The sequence below is a fragment of the Dreissena polymorpha genome, chromosome 12 (assembly GCF_020536995.1).
Source record: "Dreissena polymorpha isolate Duluth1 chromosome 12, UMN_Dpol_1.0, whole genome shotgun sequence".
Taxonomy (NCBI): domain Eukaryota; kingdom Metazoa; phylum Mollusca; class Bivalvia; order Myida; family Dreissenidae; genus Dreissena; species Dreissena polymorpha.
The window spans coordinates 73335387-73355220 of NC_068366.1; the positions used below are offsets into that span (position 1 = coordinate 73335387).

At 36.2% G+C, this 19834-nt stretch overlaps 2 long non-coding RNA genes across 2 annotated transcripts in view; both read left to right on the forward strand.

The window, feature by feature from the left end:
* Positions 1-17345, forward strand: part of LOC127853957 (uncharacterized) — a 30396-nt gene extending 13051 nt beyond the window's left edge. Inside the window, exons 2-3 of the long non-coding RNA XR_008036812.1 lie at positions 16676-16714; positions 17309-17345. This is a non-coding gene — a long non-coding RNA (uncharacterized LOC127853957). The remainder of the gene's footprint in view (positions 1-16675; positions 16715-17308) is intronic.
* Positions 17346-17858: 513 nt separating this feature from the next.
* Positions 17859-19292, forward strand: LOC127852869 (uncharacterized). Its single transcript, XR_008036321.1, has 4 exons — positions 17859-17910; positions 18175-18258; positions 18543-18588; positions 19020-19292. It is a non-coding gene; the product is annotated as an uncharacterized LOC127852869 (long non-coding RNA).
* The last annotated feature ends 542 nt before the right edge of the window (positions 19293-19834 follow it).

Below are 19834 nucleotides of genomic sequence, written 5' to 3' on the forward strand. Positions count from 1 at the left end.
GCAGCACGACTGTGTTGTATAATTTATACACATTGTATTAATCATGTGTTGTTTTGTACAAGCGTGTTTCCTCGATAAGCGCTAACGTCATATACATCCGAATATTTTTGAGGCAGTATTATATTCTCTCTTCAAGACAGTCGTGTTTTGATTATTAGTTTGAATATGTCCATAGGTTTGAGCTCGTTGTGGACGCGCCTTTGGTATGTCATTAATTCTGGGGTAAGTGAGAGGTTCGGCGCGCCCCAGGAATAATTTCAGTCATACCGATATCACTGTATTTGGCCGTACAATTACTTATAATGTACTAGTATGTTGGAATAGCATTAATAAATATGTAATTGCATATTGTGTTCTATGAATGTGACCACTGTTTTTTTTTTATTTTCGCCTGTATGAACTGCAAATACAAAAACGTTCACTGCTTTCTGTGGCATATCAAATCTGACCTAACCGACACATTTATTGTGGCTTTACTCGTTAAATTCCTCCGTCCACCACTGTTCTTGACTTAAAAAAGAAAAGACGATTTAAACAAAGAAGACATCGATGATAAGTTACTAATACGTGTGTTTCAGACTCGGTTTTGGATCCGTATAGGGTTTACATTATCAACATGTATAACTCACAAGATCAATTACATTTTTAGATATATCAATTAAGAGGATACTGCATAAATAAATACATACATATGTATGTGTATTTGTAAATGACCAGTATACGTACGTGCAATCTGTACTGGTTAACCGCGAATTAAAATAGGACAAGATAAGTATTGATGCAAAGCATCAAAGGGCGTCGGGAATTTCAGTGTAAAAGGAACTCAATGAAGTTACATGGAACACTTTTTTCTACTGTAAATATTAATATATTGGCCAATTATTTTAAACAAAATAAAAAAAGATACTGGTATAACCATTATCTATGATTTTGTGTTATAATCCCCCAATTAACCATTATCTATGATGTTGTGTTATAACCCCCAAAATAACCATTATTTATGATTTTGTGTTGTAACCCCCAAATATTTCATAGTTCATTTTATTTACTTTGGTTTCCTTTTTTTTACTGGCACCCGTGTGCAGTTTTCATTAATGGAACAGAACTGTGAAGGTTTTAAAAACTCTGCTTCATCTTGTAAGCGTAATTTCATATTTTTCTCAACTTCAAGGGGAGATGATTCTAATCTTATTCTTACGTTGCTCATTTACGATAGTGGTTGAGAACTGATTGATATGGAAACACTGTGAAAGTTTTAATGTGTTTACGACCCCCCCCCCCCCCACCCTCTCACACATATATTTCATAGGCATACTAAAATCTAAAAATGGTTACAATAAAACAGTATATTTATTTAAACTAAAATGTCTACATAAAAACAAAAAGTTAACATAGAACACAAATAAAAAAAAATAATTCTACTGGGGCTCGAACCTTGGGCCTCTCACATGTGAAGCGAGCGTGTAACCACTTTACTACGGAACCGCTTGAATATCACATTCTAACTAAGATATTAATAAGCTATTAATAGTCGGTTTAAATGTAAACCCGGAAGTTTAAACGCTGGATAGTTAAAGGTCGATACCAAAGGGTCCATACCACTGGCAAGATACGGGTCAGGCCTGCGGTCTTCTATATGTGGTTCTTAAAAAAACCTGTAGGAGGACTTGATAGTAATGAGTCTGGGGTGCTGTGATGGTGCTCTTCATTGATAAGCGGCTGCTTCCTTTATCAAGACTCATTATTACAATTAATAATACGTGTCGCGCTTCGCGCTCTATAGCGCCTTTATTAGTAACGAGGTGGTTGCTATGATAGTGGAACAAAGAACTTTTAACCAGAACGTTTCACCGGTTCGCGTATTTGCCCAGTCCCTGTGATCTTTTATTATTGTCCAGTCCCTGTGATCAGTTATTAATTAAAAGAATTAGCTTTGCATTATTAGCAATAAATGTTGTAGTAAATGTAATAGGCACAAATGCAGTACTTATTTACAATAATTTACACACTAAAAAAAACACCACTATGCAAGATATTCTGACAACAAAAGTATATGCATTGATCCATAAAATAACTTCTCCTCCCATAAGCGAAAAAAAGTATTACATACTAGTCACCGCACTTCAGTGCGACGCCAATAAGCTTGTCCAGGCATATTGTTAGTAGGTGACATGACAGTTGTATTGTAAAGCACGGGGTACAACAAGAAACCAAAATGTAGTCGGTGCAAAATATGTATGCATGCAAAACGTTTATTATTCATTTAGGATTGTATAACTACGCAAATGTTGAAAACGTGATTTTATCACCAAAGTGTAAAGAAGCAATATTGTATACTTCATACTATTTCACCAAACCTCATTTAAACAATGAAGTTTTACGGATTTTACAATAATTGTGATTAATATAATCAATAAATTTACAAGTCAATTTATATTTATTTGTAAATATATAAAATGTTATTCTTATAGCTTTCGTTGTGTTTAATATTTATTTCAGTGAATACTTAAAATATGACACGCTGACATTTAATTTTTATTTCAGTCGAACGCTATATGTATACCTAGATTTCATTTGTATTTTGGCGATATCAATTGAATTTCTTATAAACTTTCAAAAATATTATTGTAAAACATTGAATGATAAGCAATTTATATTTTTCAGAAAATGTGTCGCCAACTTTCGTGTGCAAAAGGTTTTGTTCTGTCAAAGACGTATAGCAGTCGATGCGTTGTGACAGACTCAGGTTTAAATTTCCTCAATTTACAACTTCAAATAGTTCCCACCACAACAACGTGGACGGCGTTATATGAAAGCACCTATTTCGCGGATGCGGTTCTTCCGGACTTTATGCGTGACCAAACTCTATTGTTATAACACGTAATTGAATCCTGCGGAGAGGAGTCATTCATTAAGTTGAAAAAACCTGTGATGTCTTCGGTGGAAGATATTCTAAGAGAAGGCAAATTTGATGAAAACATTGAAGCATTTCTCTTGAACATGTATTTTTATGCTGAAAACTTCCAAAATGTTACAGAATTAATGGGGGAATGCGGCAGTTAAAAGTAATGTAATTGGACATTATAAAATTGAATTTATATATTTTGATCCGGCTTGGTTCACGCATAGTATCAATAAAGATATGTCAGCATCTACATTAATGAAGATTGAGGACATACCTGATCGCGTACTTAAAGAGGCGTTCAAATACTCGCTCAATGATGCATCGAGTGGAAATGCTATATTGCCCCTTTATCCAACATATGCACATGGTTGCCATAACACTATAATTATCACACCTTCACCATTCTGTTCTCGAATAGAAATTACTACAGACGACGTATCTGAGCATAAACCCGTTTTCGGCGTAACATTACTTAACAAATTCACTATTGGTATTTTAAACATCTGACGAACATCCAATGCACAGCTTTGCATTTGTTTTTTAAACATCTGACGAACATCCAATGCACAGCTGTGCATTTCTATTTTAAGCATCTGATTAACACCCAATGCACAGCTGTGCATTTCTATTTTAAACTTCTGCCGAACACCCGATGCGCAGCTATGCATTTCTATTTAAGCATCTGACGAACACCCAATGCACAGCTATGCATTTATATATTAAACATCTGATGAACACCAAATGAACAGCTGTGCATTTAAATTGTAAACATCTAACGAACACCAAATACACAGCTATGCATTTCTATTTTAATCTTCTGCCGAACACCCGATGCGCAGCTATGCATTTCTATTTTAAACATCTAAAGGACACCCAATGCACTGCTGCGCATATCTGTTTTAAACATCTGACGAACTTCCAATGCATAGCTATGTATTTCAATGTTAAACATCTGACGAACACCCAATGCACAGCTATGCATTTATATATTAAACATGTGATGAACATCCAATGCAGAGCTGTGCATTTGTATTTTAAACATCTGACGACCATCCAATGCACAGCTGTGTATTTCTATTTTAAACATCTGATAACACCCAATTCACAGCTGTGCATTTATATTTTTAACATCTGCCGAATATCCGATGCGCAGCTTTACATTTCTATTTAAAACATCTGATGAACACCCAATGCACAGCTGTGCATTTGTATTTTAACATCTGACGAACATCCAATGCACAGCTGTGCATTTGTATTTTAACATCTGACGAACATCCAATGCACAGCTGTGCATTTCTATTTTTAACATCTGCCAAATACCCGATGCGCAACTATACATTTCTATTTTAAATATCTGATAAACACCCAATGCATAGCTGTGCATTTGTATTTTAACATCTGATGAACACTAAATGCACAGCTGTGCATTTAAATTTTAAACATCTTACGAACACCCAATGCACAACTTTGCGTTTCTATTTTAACATCTGACGGACACCCAATTCACAGCTATGTATTTCTATTTTAAACATCTGATGAACACCCAATGCACAGCTGTGCATTTCTATTTTAAACTTCTGCCGATCACCCGATGCGCAGCTATGCATTTCTTTTTTAAACATCTGACGAACATCCAATGCACAGCTTTGCATTTGTTTTTTAAACATCTGACGAACATCCAATGCACAGCTGTGCATTTCTATGTTAAAAATCTGACGAACATCCAATGCACAGCTGTGCATTTAAATTTTAAACATCTGACGAACACCCAATGCACAACTTTGCGTTTCCGTTTTAACATCTGACGGACACCCAATTCACAGCTATGTATTTCTATTTTAAACATCTGATTAACACCCAATGCACAGCTGTGCATTTCTATTTTAAACTTCTGCCGATCACCCGATGCGCAGCTATGCATTTCTTTTTTAAACATCTGACGAACATCCAATGCACAGCTTTGCATTTGTTTTTTAAACATCTGACGAACTTCCAATGCACAGCTGTGCATTTCTATGTTAAAAATCTGACGAACATCCAATGCACAGCTGTGCATTTAAATTTCAAACATCTGACGAACACCCAATGCACAACTTTGCGTTTCCGTTTTAACATCTGACGGACACCCAATTCACAGCTATGTATTTCTATTTTAAACATCTGATTTACACCCAATGCACAGCTGTGCATTTCTACTTTAAACTTCTGCCGTACACCCGATGCGCAGCTATGAATTTATAAATTAAACATCTGGTGAACACCCAATGCATAGCTGTGCATTTAAATGGTAAACATCTAAAGTACACACAATGCACAGCTATGCATTTCTAATTTAAACATCTGACGAACACCCAATGCACAGCTGTGCATTTCTTTTTAAAACATCTGATGAGCACCCAATGCACAGCTCCGCATTTGAATTTTAACAATTAACCAATATCCAATGCACAGCTGTGCATTTGTGTTTTAACATCTGACGAACATCCAACGCACAGATGTGCATTTCTATTTTAAACATCTGATTAACACCCAATGCACAGCTGTGCATTTCTATTTTAAACATCTGCCGAATACCCAATACACAGCTATACATTTCTATTTTAAACATCTGATGAACACCCAATGCACAGCTGTGCATTTGTATTTTAACATCTGACGAACATCCAATGCACAGCTGTGCATTTGTTTTTTAACATCTGACGAACATCCAATGCACAGCTGTGCATTTCTATTTTAAACATCTGATGAACACCTAATGCACAACTGTGCATTTCTATTTTAAACTTCTGCCGATCATCCGATGCGCAGCTATGCATTTCTATTTTAAACATCTGACGAACATCCAATGCACAGCTTTGCATTTGTTTTTTAAACATCTGATGAACATCCAATGCACAGCTGTGCACTTTTATTTTAAGCATCTGATTAACAACACCCAATGCACAGCTGTGCATTTCTATTTTAAATTTCTGCCGAACACCCGATGCGCAGCTATGCATTTCTATTTTAACATCTGACGAACACCAATGCACAGCTATGCATTTATATATTAAACATCTGATGAACACCAAATGAACAGCTGTGCATTTAAATTGTAAACATCTAACGAACACCTAATGCACAGCTATGCATTTCTATTTTAATCCTCTGCCGAACACCCGATGCGCAGCTATGCATTTCTATTTTAAACATCTAAAGGACACCCAATGCACAGCTGCGCATATCTGTTTTAAACATCTGACGAACCTCCAATGCATAGCTATGCATTTCAATGTTAAAAATCTGACGAATACCCAATGCGCAGCTATGCATTTATATATTTAATATCTGATGAACATCCAATGCAGAGCTGTGCATTTGTATTTTAAACATCTGACGAACATCCAATGCACAGCTGTGTATTTCTATTTTAAACATCTGATAACACCCAATGCACAGCTGTGCATTTATATTTTAAACTTCTGCCGAACACCCGATGCGCAGCTATGCATTTCTGTTTTAAACATCCGATGAACACCCAATGCTAAGCTGTGAATTTTAATTTTAAACATATGACGAACATCCAATGCAGAGCGTTGCGTTTCTATTTAACATCTGACGGACACCCAATACACAGCTATGTATTTCTATTTTAAACATCTGACGAACACCCAATGCACAGCTATGCATTAATATATTAAACATCTGATAAACACCCAATGCACAGATGTGCATTTGTAAGTTTAAACATCTGATTAAAACCCAACGCACAGCTGTGCATTTCTATTTTAACATCTGCCGAACACCCTATTGATAGCTGTGCATTTCTATTTTAATCATATGACGAACACCTAATGCACAGCTATGCATTTATATATTGAACATCTGACGAACACCCAATGCACAGCTATGTATTTATATATTAAACATCTGATGAACACCCAATGCACAGCTGTACATTAAAATTGTAGCCATCTGACGAACACCTAATGCACAACTATGCATTTCTAATTTAAACATCTGACGAACACCCAATGCACAGCTGTGCATTTCTTTTTTAAACATCTGATGAACACCCAATTCACAGCTGTGCATGTGTATTTTTAACATCTGACGAACATCCAATGCACAGCTGTGCATTTCTATTTTAAACATCTGATTAACACCAATGCACAGCAGTACATTTTTGTTTTAAACATCTGATGAACACCCAATGCACAGCTGTGCATTTCTGTTTTAAACATCTGATGAAAACCCAATTGTGCATTTGTATTTTAAACATCTGACGAACACGCAATGCACAGCTTTGCGTTTCTATTTTAACATCTGACGGACACCAAATACACAGCTATGTATTTCTATTTTTAACATCTGATGAACACCCTATGCATAGCTGTGCATTTGTATTTTAAACATCTGACGAACACCCAATGCACAGCTATGCATTTATATATTAAACATCTGATGTACACCCAATGCACAGCTGTGCATTTGTTTTTTAAACATCTGATTAACACCCTATGCACCTCTGTGCATTTCTATTTTAACATCTGACGAACACCCAATGCACAGCTATGCATTTATATATTAAACATATGATGAACACCCAATGATCAGCTGTGCATTTAAATTGTAAACATCTGACGAACACCTAATGCAGAGCTAGGCATTTCTATTTTAAACACATGACGAACACCCAATGCACAGCTATGCATCTCTATTTTAAAGATCTGATGAACACCCAATGCACAGCAGTGCATTTGTATTTTTAACATCTGACGGACACCCAATACACAGCTGTGCATTTCTATTTTAAACATCTGATGAACACCCAATGCACAGCTGTGCATTTGTATTTTAAACATCTGACGAACACCCAATGCACATCTTTGCTTTTCTATTTTAACATCTGACTAAAACCCAATGCACAGCTATGCATTTATATATTAAACATATGATGAACACCCAATGAACAGCTGTGCATTTAAATTGTAAACATCTGACGAACACCTAATGCACAGCTATGCATTTCTATTTTAAACACATGACGAACACCCAATGTACAGCTATGCATTTCTATTTTAAAGATCTGATGAACACCCAATGCACAGCTGTGCATTTGTATTTTAAACATCTGACGAACACCCAATGCACAGCTGTGCATTTCTATTTTAAACATCTGATTAACACCCTATGCACCGCTGTGCATTTCTGTTTTAAACATCTGATGAACACCCAATGCACAGTTGTGCATTTGTATTTTAAACATATGACGAACACCCAATACACAGCTTTGCGTTTCTATTTTAACATCTGACGAACACCCAATGCACAGCTATTCATTTATATATTAAACATCTGATGAACACGTAATGCACAGCTGTGCATTTCTATGTTAAACATCTGCCGAACACCCTATGCAAAGCTGTGCATTTCTATTTTAAACATCTGACAAACACCTAATGCTATGCATATATAGTTTAAACATATGACGAACACACAATGCACAGCTATGCATTTATATATTAAACATCTTATGAACAGCTATGCACAGCTATGCATTTATATATTAAACATCTGATGAACATCCAATGCACAGCTGTGCATTTAAATTGTAAACATCTGACGAACACCCAATGCACAGCTATGCATTTCTAATTTAAACATCTGACGAACACCCAATGCACAGCTGTGCATTTCTTTTTTAAATATCTGATGAACACCCAATGCACAGCTATGCATTTGTATTTTAAACATCCGACGAAAATCCAATGCGCAGCTGTGCATTTCTGTTTTAAACATCTGATGAACAGCTAACATCTAACAGCCAACTTCACATACCTGTAAAACTGCTGTTTCTTTTGACTCGTATATTCGCTCGCTGAGTGGTAATATATCGGTTTGCTGGGAAGATAACGTGGACAAACTCTCGAAATATTTTACTAAAGTGTCATCAAACCCTTCAAAAACCAGTACTATATTTGGCTATATCTCGTTGATATGCGTATCAATGTCAATAGCATCGCTGATAGCCACGCCTATCGTGTATATGCTTGTACCAAATCTAAGAACTTTGTCTGCCTTAAATTTAATGGCATTGTCTGCATGGTTACTCATGTCCAGTTCGCTGCTGTTTGCTAACAATTTCGTTATTGTTGATATCGAATTGCTTTGCAAAACACCCGGTCTTCTTTTTCATTTCACGTTGCTTTCTGGATTCTGTTGGATGTTCATATGCACGTTCCACATCACGCGAACTTTAACCACTGTGGCTATCTCTAGCAACTATGCCCCCAAACACAGAATATACATAAGATACATGGCCGTCGCGGAAATTTCGGCGATTATTTTGACTGTGTCTCAAGTAATACTGTCAATGCTTACGCATTACACACTTGGCTATGGTGGTCAACCCTGCTATCTCACCAATCCTCTGATGAAAATGTTCTTTGTTGCAATTCCCGTTTCTGTAATAATGGTCACTAAATTAGGTACATGTATGTACATTTCCGTGCTTGCGAAAATGATGCGCCTCCCGGAATTGGGCGAAAGCAACCCTCGGAAGAAAAATAATCTAAAAATAATCATCAAAACTGTCTACAATCACTGGCCTGACGTGGATATTTGGGATCCCTTATGAGCTTATCGACGTAGAGGTATTTGGTTATCTGTTCATCCTTCTAAACGCAAGTCAAGGGGTTTTGATTATGTGGTCAACAAACGGGTTGCAAGCTTGCTCTGCAAAAAGACCTCTGCGTCGAAAGGCTGATCCGCACAGACGTAAACTCGTCCCATCAATGAGATTACCGAGACATACCAACACATGAAGAAGGTGATAACAAGAGTTGTGGTAACGATTGTAAGCAATTTTGTTTAAAAAAAACAACAACATTGTATTGTGGTTTCTTACTTTATTTCTTGCAGGGGGAATTGAAAACAGTACAATTGTTGTGAGTTCGTGTGCTTATCATGGTTCGTCGTTTATGTATATTCGACTTAGCAAAATTATTTGACATTTCTTGTTTTAAAAACTTTTCCAGAATTTTATTTGGAATTCAATCCTGAGAAACGCTTATCAAGTCTAAATGCATTTTATACAGATTTGCATCTAAGAAATTATTCTAAGCATTATTGAACTTTTTAATGTTATTATTTTACAATTATTTTCTGCAAATGACTGCCTTAATGTATGTTTTGTTTTGATTTATTGTAGAATATTGTCAATAAACACGTTGTTTCAAGTAAATCATGCATTTGTGATCCATATTTATATTACAATGCAGCCAGTGCAGTACACTTCTCTCATCCTGTGCCTGCACTATGGGCTGTTGCTATTTGTGTATTGATACTCGTAAATATAAAAAAAACGAGATATGTGTTTTTGTGCATGCATTTAAAAGTGACGCGTGCGTTTTTAATGGTAAAACTGTAATAAAAATATAAAAGTAGGGTTACATAAACACTACATAAGAGTATATTTATTTCGCGGAAAATGTCAGCAATTTATTTTAAAATGAAAGTTTAAATTTATTCGTAAATATTCGTCTTATACTAGCTTTTGTAGTCCGCACAGTCCAATCAGGGACGACGCCATCCGCTTTTATTGACTTTTTTGTGTGACGGGAGTCTCGTCTAAACGAAAATCTATTTTAGTCGGAAAGAATCGATAACCGTCCATATTTTAGCCCTTGCGGACTTGTACTACAATGGTATCAATGCTCAATGGCAAATCAAAGATCTTGTCAGCATTCGTAAATGAATTTAGTATGCAATTATAAGCACAAAACTTTTTGTTTCTTAAGACGTACCGTCATCGAGAGAATAAAGCAAGTAAGATATATACGGAATATTACGCTAGTCAATTGTTCCAAGAGTTTGTATCACTCGAGTGGCTTGTGTGATGACGAAGAGCGCAAGCCACGAGAGTAATACAAACTCTTGGAACAATTGACTAGCGTAATATTCCTTTTATTATATACAACAACTAACGAAAACAGTTAACAATTGTATTTTTTACTTTAACAAAACTGACACAACAACGACTACAACGGTACGGCATAGTTTATTTAAGACGCGCATGAATACAGTTTATGTAAATTAACGTGTAAACATTCGAACCGGGAAAACAAAGGTTTCCGACACGCTTACTTTAATGCCATCGTTAATCCAATGTTTGTAACAATTAAGTTGACAACTTTAATCCGATGTTTATAACAAAAACGTTGAAACAATATGCACTTCCACTTCTATCTTCCATGTCTTTATCGAAACTTAGTTTAAACCACCATATTTTATTGTATTCATATCGAAATATACATTTATGCATGATAAACACACACTCCAAAATACGTTTTGAATTCGTTCGCTGTTTTTAAAAATAGTTTACTGTTAAAAAACACCACGTCCGACAGGTCCTTAAATTCCATAGAGTTTAGATAAAACTATTGTGTTTCGTCACAGAAATGACGTCACACGATGTACTACGTAATATATTTCGTAATATAAAATATTTCCATTTTCGGTGCGCGTAATGTGACGTCATTAAATGGGTCGAAGTAGTCCGGCTAGTATGGTAATACGGAATTGGAAACAGCGAGTAGCGTAATACGGGATTTTTTATTTCAACGATGGATAGAACCTTTATTTTGTTAAAAGCATTAAACAGGTATATAATAAAAATAAATATTTATTTATAGGTTTAAGGATCAGAGCGTCAAGTTATCTACTTTAGTAAACTACGATTCCAATTTAGGATCTAGGATATTCGGTGAGAGGGTTGGCGTAAACGTTGTTTTTGTAAAAACCACTTTGTCACATATTTATTTCAAGTGATGTATACATGTATAGAATATGACGCTGTAACTGTGATGTCAGTGTCAATATCGCGTTTTAATACTTATGTTACTATATATAGTAACAAAATTGTTTACGGCCTTCGGGGCGATTATTCACTCTGCGGGCCGATTATCACTTCTGGCCCTCAAGCAACGAGGTATTAACCTCTTATTAAAGACGTTTGTCAGATGAATATGAGACTACTGTGGTCTAACTGTTTTATCGAAATACGCGATATAAAAGGTACATCGTTGTCACATGTTTATAATATACACGTGACCCGAATGGTATTCTTGCGTGAAATCTGGCAGTACTGATCACTCTTACTTCGCATGAGCCGAAAGGGAAGATGGAACCCGGGTATTCGAAGTAAGAAGACGGAGTACGAACCACTGCGCGTTCCGGACAGTATACCAACAGAGAACATTCATATGTTGTAAAATTCCTCCACTAAATTATCAAGCGTTATGCCTTGTTTATGTAACTTAAGCTTTAAATAATAATTTAACGTATATAAATATTTGTTCGCGTGCGTGTATGTGTGCGTGCATGCAAGCATTTGTGCGTTTTTAGGTGAGTATCTGTCTTTAATGATATTACATGGGTTTCGAACGTGTGCAGCGAACCTTTAAACACGAAATTCAAATGCAACTTTTGCTGAAAACATGAATCCCGCATTGTCAAACAGCTTACGACGACATCAGCAGGGGTGATCCGAAAGATGGATACCAGAGCTCTTAAATCATCGATATGGACGTGCTCAATACCGATTCGAATACCAAGTCGTTGTCGGCATCATGAAGCCCGACTGGCGATCGGAGGAATTTACCAATATGACATAATCGGCAAAAGTGTGGGGTGGGAACAATCTGTTAGTTCTTAAGTTTTAGTTTGAAGACAATGACAAAAAACGACCTTACATTGTAGCGGCGATAGAATCTCTCACCTCTCTTATTCTCTATTAATGTATCTCTATTATTCGTGTTGAAGCCATCAGATTTATATATTTTCTTCTTTCGTGTTTGTTTTGCTGACCATACTTGCACCCATTTCTATAGACCTCAATTGAGAGAAGAATTTTGTCAACCCGGACAAAGAACAATGTGAATTGAAAATTTGTTTCGGTACTCATTTAGCGTTAATTACATAATTATTGCGTTCATTTTTTCCATGAAATTGTAGAACAAAAAAGTTCCTTCGACACTTACTTTATGCCGATTAACCTGTTATTTTATTGAAACCATCAGGAGGCGATATGCTACTGTCGGTATTGTATTGACTAGAAATAAAATACTAGTATAAGCATATCTATCGTGGCAAGTGTATTATTTATGATAACTCTCTAAAAGAAACTCGGTAAAAGAAAGCTTATTTATCTTCAATCCATCGACAAAATAAATAAGTCTGGCTGTCCCACGGGCTTCGTAGATGGAACCGTCACTCTAACACAGCCCCAGCACGCCGGCAGCGGACCCGTGGGATTGCATCTACATCTAGACGGTAAGAATGTGTTTTGTAACTTGTGTTACATGGCAGTATGCCTTTTTCACGAGTTCAGACGACACTATTATATTTTTCCTCTACTGAATGATATTCCTTCTTCGATTCATTGCTATTTATCCATCAGGACCCAGTTGTTCGTACACTGGGTTATTTTATCCCCTTGGTTAGCGCTTAAACCGCGGGTTAAAGTTATCCAAGCTGGGTAACTAACCAGGCTGGATAAATGCGTTGCTGGAAATATTTACCAAGGCTGGATAACAATCCATGTTGGGTAAATTTATCCACTGGTTAACTTGTAACATATCCCATAATCCATTGTAAAAGCAAAATGGCCGACATGTCGTCAAGCCAGACGTCAAATTCTATTAATATGGATACGGCAGCGAAAAAGAGAAAAAGAGGACCAAATTATACGGCCTCTGAACTTTCAGTTTTGGAGGAGGAGTTTGCCGAGAACCGTCCCTTATTGGAAAGTAATTTTTACGATAAGGTGACGCAAGCAAAACTAAAACTTTGTTGGCAACAAATCGCCGATAAACTAAATTCGGTTGGAAACCACTTCCGATCCGGGATAGAAATAAAAGAAAAGTGGCGTCAAATGGTGAAAAAGGCTTAAAAAGAATTTAGCGAGTACAAGAAGGAGTCCGCGAAAACGGGTGGCGGAAGACCCCCAAGTGACCCGCCGTCCACATCCTCTAGAATTATAGAGATGTACCGAGACACGGCTGGTTGTTCCGGTATCTCAGGTGCGGCGGACCTCGAAACCTTAAACATGTAAGCCGCTCCGATTATTTTTGTACAAACAATACCCATAGAAAAACACAGATACATGTACTAAACAGACTCCCAGAGCATGTAATCATTGTTGAAAGGGGTTATAAAGCTGAGCGTTGCATAATTGCAACTAAAAAGTCTGTAGACATACCTCATCGTAATTAAATCCCAAAAAAATGAACAACTGTATAATATTGGATTTACACTTTTCCACTGTCGATGTAATTTTCTGTCAGCACGTTTACTAGATCTAACATCTTACTAGCCCAACAAATATATCTACGCTATTAAGCAAATTCTGGGTAGTAAAATGCCACAACTACGTGGATTTTGTTTTCATTTATTTAGTTCCAATGTATAAATTTGGTAATGCAACAACAGTTTACTGTTTTGAAATCTTTATTTTAGTTGATATGTACACAACATTTGCAGGTTGTTGTTAACTTTAGAATCCGACAAAAACAAACGTAAAACTTTTTTTCTATGTAACTTTAAAAACTATTATCGGTGTTGTCCTGCGTTATTTTTTGTCGGCCACGGGACTGATTTAGATAATTATATTAGACCATTGGGCCCGTATTCATCAACGTTTTAAGTCTAAAATATAGACTCAGATTTAAGACAGGAATCGAAATAGTGTTATACCAAAGATTCTTATCACACAACAATCGCATTCAACGGAGAGATAACTAAACAAGGATCGCTTTTCACATGATTTGCTTTCTCTAGAAAATTGATCATTGTGGTTGTATAAGTTACTATAGTAACATTTTGTGCATCGAACATGTTACCAAGTATATTGTTTTGCAAGTAGATCTTTGATAAATGTATAACTCTGAGAAATAAAAATGATCATACATTTATAATACTAGTTGAAATGTGCATATTATAAATTCATCGTTGTATATCCCTTTTCTATACATATATAGATTATATACATCCTATACATATGTATTATGTATGTTTGTCAATACAATTATAATGTTCGTCGAGTAAAACTTCGTTTACATATTCCTGCAAACTTCAACAATTATAAAAACTTTTATAACTTCGATATTTTCTTCACAAATCAAAATATTTAAATTGCAAAGCAATGCGACAAGTCTTCTCGTGCACTGTTCACGTAACAGTCTTTCACTTAAAACCCACACTGCATCGTTGCATCGGACCCTTACGACCAAACTTAGACGGGCGGTCTTTCGCCTTAAAATATAAGGCGCCGTCTACGAACCTGAAGACAATCCCAAGCTTAATTGCATCTTCTTTTCTGGCATAGCACAGTTGCCTGTGAAATGTTGCATCGCTGTAGACTTTTTTTTGCGGTTTTGCGGCTCCCGGCAACAAAAGAACGGTGTTCCGATTTCCAACTCGCTAGAAGCCCAGCGGTGCATATGGCCCTATTCCACTACGAAAACAAGCCCACGATTCGCTACGATTTATCACATTTATTGAATCGGGAATACTCTTGACGGTCTACGATTCAGTTACGACATTGGTACGATTGAGTTACGACGAATCGTGGGGTTCGGTTGAAGTCAATCGAATAGGGTCGCGCCTTCACTACGATGTGTAAGAATCTAGTGCGATTGTACTACGAACGATGTAGATCGGTCACGACAAAGCTAGGACTTCAACGAACGCAGCCATGAATTAGGCGCCAATATCTATTGATATTGATCTAAATCGCGAGAATCATAGCAGACTCGCAACTCACTCGGGGTGAACTCGTGTCGGTGAGAGTCTTGAAAAAGTAGTAGCTGATTCGTAGACATATCATGTGATCACCGATGTCCCGATTGAGTAACGATTTTATTACAACACCCAAGAATGCACTACGACGCTGTTACGAGTAAACTGCGATTAAATTTAGTCTTGGAGGTCCAGGCCGAATTTTAAACACGTCTTGCCACGATTTTTCGGGACCTCACGAGTTCCATGAATCACTTACGACCGGCCCACGACAAGCTACAAGTGTGAAAGGACCGTCGCCGATAGAGCTACGATTGTCCCCGATCGCAAAATATTGGAAATCGAGACAAATCTTGGGGAATCGGGTCGTAGTGGAATACCACTAATACCGAAAAATGTATACCCCATACACAATTACGTTCTTCGTTCTATAAAAAGTAATAATCCTATCATAAAAAATATTGGGTAAAACATATGCACACTAATTTGCAATGAAAAATATCGATGAAAATTAACTTATTGTAGCTAAAGATATAATGGCAAAGTAAAGCTAGGAAAAGGGAAACAACTCGCATATGAATGAGAACACCAAGTATAGTCTCTGCAGCCTTAAGACTCTTCTAGAAAAGAGATTGTGCGAGGCAACGAACTTTATTAAGCGGGAAAAATTGACTGTCCGACATTTTCCTGAACGATTTTTCAACAGGGATAACTCGGACAGTGCATTTTTTTCTCATTTAATGTTAATAACATTCAAGTTATCCATGAAAATGTGTATCTTAAATGCTCTCTATTGAAAAAGGATCACTTTTTATACAAAATTTGGTATTAAAGTGTTATATTACCTATAGGAAGTAAAGTTTTTCCTTGAACGGATTTTAAAGTTTTGGATGGCGTTGTTTTGGTTTATATTCGATAATTGAATTACTGTTATGTACGTCGTTACAGATCTAAATGAATCACTTTATATATTTTTTTAATTGTTTTCAGTCCTACAGGACGGTGAATTATTGACCAATTCGCAGACTGGTAAGGCTCATAGGAAGCAATATGCCATATTTTCCTACTACTTTTAAGCTTTTAGCACGAATACAAATATTGTAGTCTTGCTTGTATAAAATGCTATTTTACATTGTATGATTGTGTGTTTAAGACTAATAGACTGCTTTAAAAATTGAACAATAATATACTAGTAACTTTATTAATGAACGTGCAATCATGCTCGTGTGTGTCAGTTTGGTGTGGTTAACAAAATCATTATGGATTCTTCAGAAGTCACTGGAGAATTTATATTGGACTTCATTCTGGAACAAACAGGCGAAGACACCGTCAATGGTATTTTTATTGATGTAACTGTTTGTGTTGGCTCAGATAATTGTTGTGCCTCCTTTGCGTATCATCTTATTCATTCCACTCGTATATTGTTCTATTAAGATATTCATAGTGGTATTAATGTTTCATCGTTCTTGCGCACAATCGTCGCAAGCTGTGTTTACTCATTTAAATAAGCAATATACGCAAATTTTTTCACAAAAACACCCTTTTTTGAATATCATTCATTAAATTACATGAAGATGCCTGTAAAAGTGTGATGAGTGAATGCTATTTTGTATTGTGTTTTAGAGAAAACTAAGTCACATACAGTTACAAGGAAACCAGTAGGTGAGAAAGAGACAGGGTGAGTATCAACGTATAAATAGGATGGCTTCATTAAAACACATTTTATACAAATCACTGAAACTCAAGTTTAAATTGAAATTGTTACTTATTGCGTGTAATGAACAGACTGGTGTAGTGATTAACATTTAATCAAATAACTTCTATTTAACCTACATCAGCGCTCATTAAGTATCAATTAATGACCTCCAAATTTACTGCGTAGATGTCGATTCAAACATACACATGCTGGTTAAGCTCGCGTCAAGGCTTTCTTTCGACCGTGTTAAATGAATGCTGAAAATATACTAGTATATCTGGCTTAAACAATCCATGTGCATTTACAGCTGAAGTGTGGTTGTGTGTTGTTTGTTTTTTTGCGAATTAAGAACAGTTATGCCTTTTATCAACTTCTGCTGTAGATGATGTCCAAACCATAATTTTTAACATGCGTTCGTTTCTTGTTGAAAATACTGATAGTATGATGTTTAATATTTCACGGTCATCGTTTATTCCAGCGACAAAAAAGTCTCATACAATGACTTGTGAATCCGTTGACCAAATGACGGGTAAGTTTGTAATAAATATCTAGAAAAACATAGTTTCTTGGATACAAATGTGCATTTTCCCACATAAACAGAACACATTTAAAATAGTCGTCGCATGCATTAAATATATGGTGACAAGTCTATTAATGATGATGATAAGATTCATCTTGCCCGTCCGTTTGTGCGTACACCAAACCTTACATTACTAAGGATGCATGATATGATTTATTCGTGTTATTGGAAATGTTGTTCGATGACATTTTATTAAATTATGGTGTATTTCAGAGAAAGAAAAAGTGCAGAAGTCAAAGCAGGTCTCATCCGACAACAGCAGAACCAGGACGAACGATCACGACCGCTTGACATACGGTAAAACTTTTTTGCGTCGATTAAATATGTTTTAGAAAAATGTTCTGTTACTTTTCAAGATCACTGATTACGAAGTTGTAGTATACTAGAAGTAGTAGGAGGAGGAGGAGTAGCAGTAGAAGCAGCAGCAGTAGCAATAGTAGTAGCAATAGTAGTAGTAGTAGTAGAAAATGTTCTTTATTTCTTGTGGATATATAAGTCATGAAGATATGATTGTTGATAGTGTTAGCAGACAGGTTTATTGATAACTTTAATATTAAACTCTCTCTTTTTTTCTTGTTAAGATCCATGTTCCAGCAAGCCAGTGGATACAAAGAAAAAAATGAAAAGGTATTTATGATTTGAATATCCAGGTGCAGTCAGCCCCCTTGTCAGGTATAGAGACTATCAATCAACTAAAAAGTCGCATTCGACGGAATGTATCAAAACAAGTAATCCCGCAGGACAGAATTGTGTCTGTATCTATAACACCATTACTGCTGCAGAAAACTCATTGTCGCTAAAAAGCCAATATGAAGTAACATCGCCAAAAATTAAGGGTTGATAGGGCGACATTTCTATATAATTCTAAGATGGCACAATCATACTTCTGATAAAGTAATCCTGTTTACAACATTGCTTTAAAAACAGTTAGTTTTTGGTTGTAAAATTGAATTCAACTTGCCCAAAAACATTCTGATCGACACAAAATTACGGTCGGTCGGGTTAGTGGAAACAAACAACTTTTTTAGGCCTAATCTTTTAATGCATTTATTTTACAGGAGCGATGACCTAAAGGCATAACAGAAGCAGTACTTTGTAAGTAAGTTGAGGCTGCATGATGAAAAAATGAAGCTGATAGCAGCGAAGATGGAAAGGGTGAAGAACCAGGGGGATTTCTACCGGAACATGACTAATGTACTAGCGCAGACCAGACAGATGACGGAAAATGAACAATAGTACGCTTTTATTAAACTTGTATGCATTATGCGACGGTTAGTTCTTTTTATGTGATCAATAACCACTGTCACACACATGGGTAACTGTTGTTCTGTTTTAATACACATATATATATAAATGGTATTTCAACTTAAGTTTGTTTGTTTTTTCCATGTTTGCTTTCTATTCATGTGCACATTTCATCGTGCAAAATAGTTGTTTGCGATATGGTCTCGTATGCCACGACCATCCTGATGTCCGATGTATGCCGGGGTTTCCACGTAACGCAGTTCGTCTTCAGGCAGTACTTCCGGCTCACCCCATAGTTTGGCAAGATTGTGATATACAGCACACGCTATAATCTCCTTGCTACATTTTTCTGGTTTCAGTCTTATCTGGATGAATGTAACATAAAAAAGATTGATAATGACGATCAACTAGAACACGTTGAAAAATGTGAAAATATGGTTTTCCAATAAAACTTGATGTAATACATCATCACACATTTTGCACATAAAGGAAATATCACTTGTAAATATAGAATAAGTTTATGTGAGGCTTAGACAACGTCTCTGCGTATAAGATATAATTGTAATATTCAATCAGCACTTTCATCATATGCTACATATAAATATAAGATTATTTAACTGCTGAGACA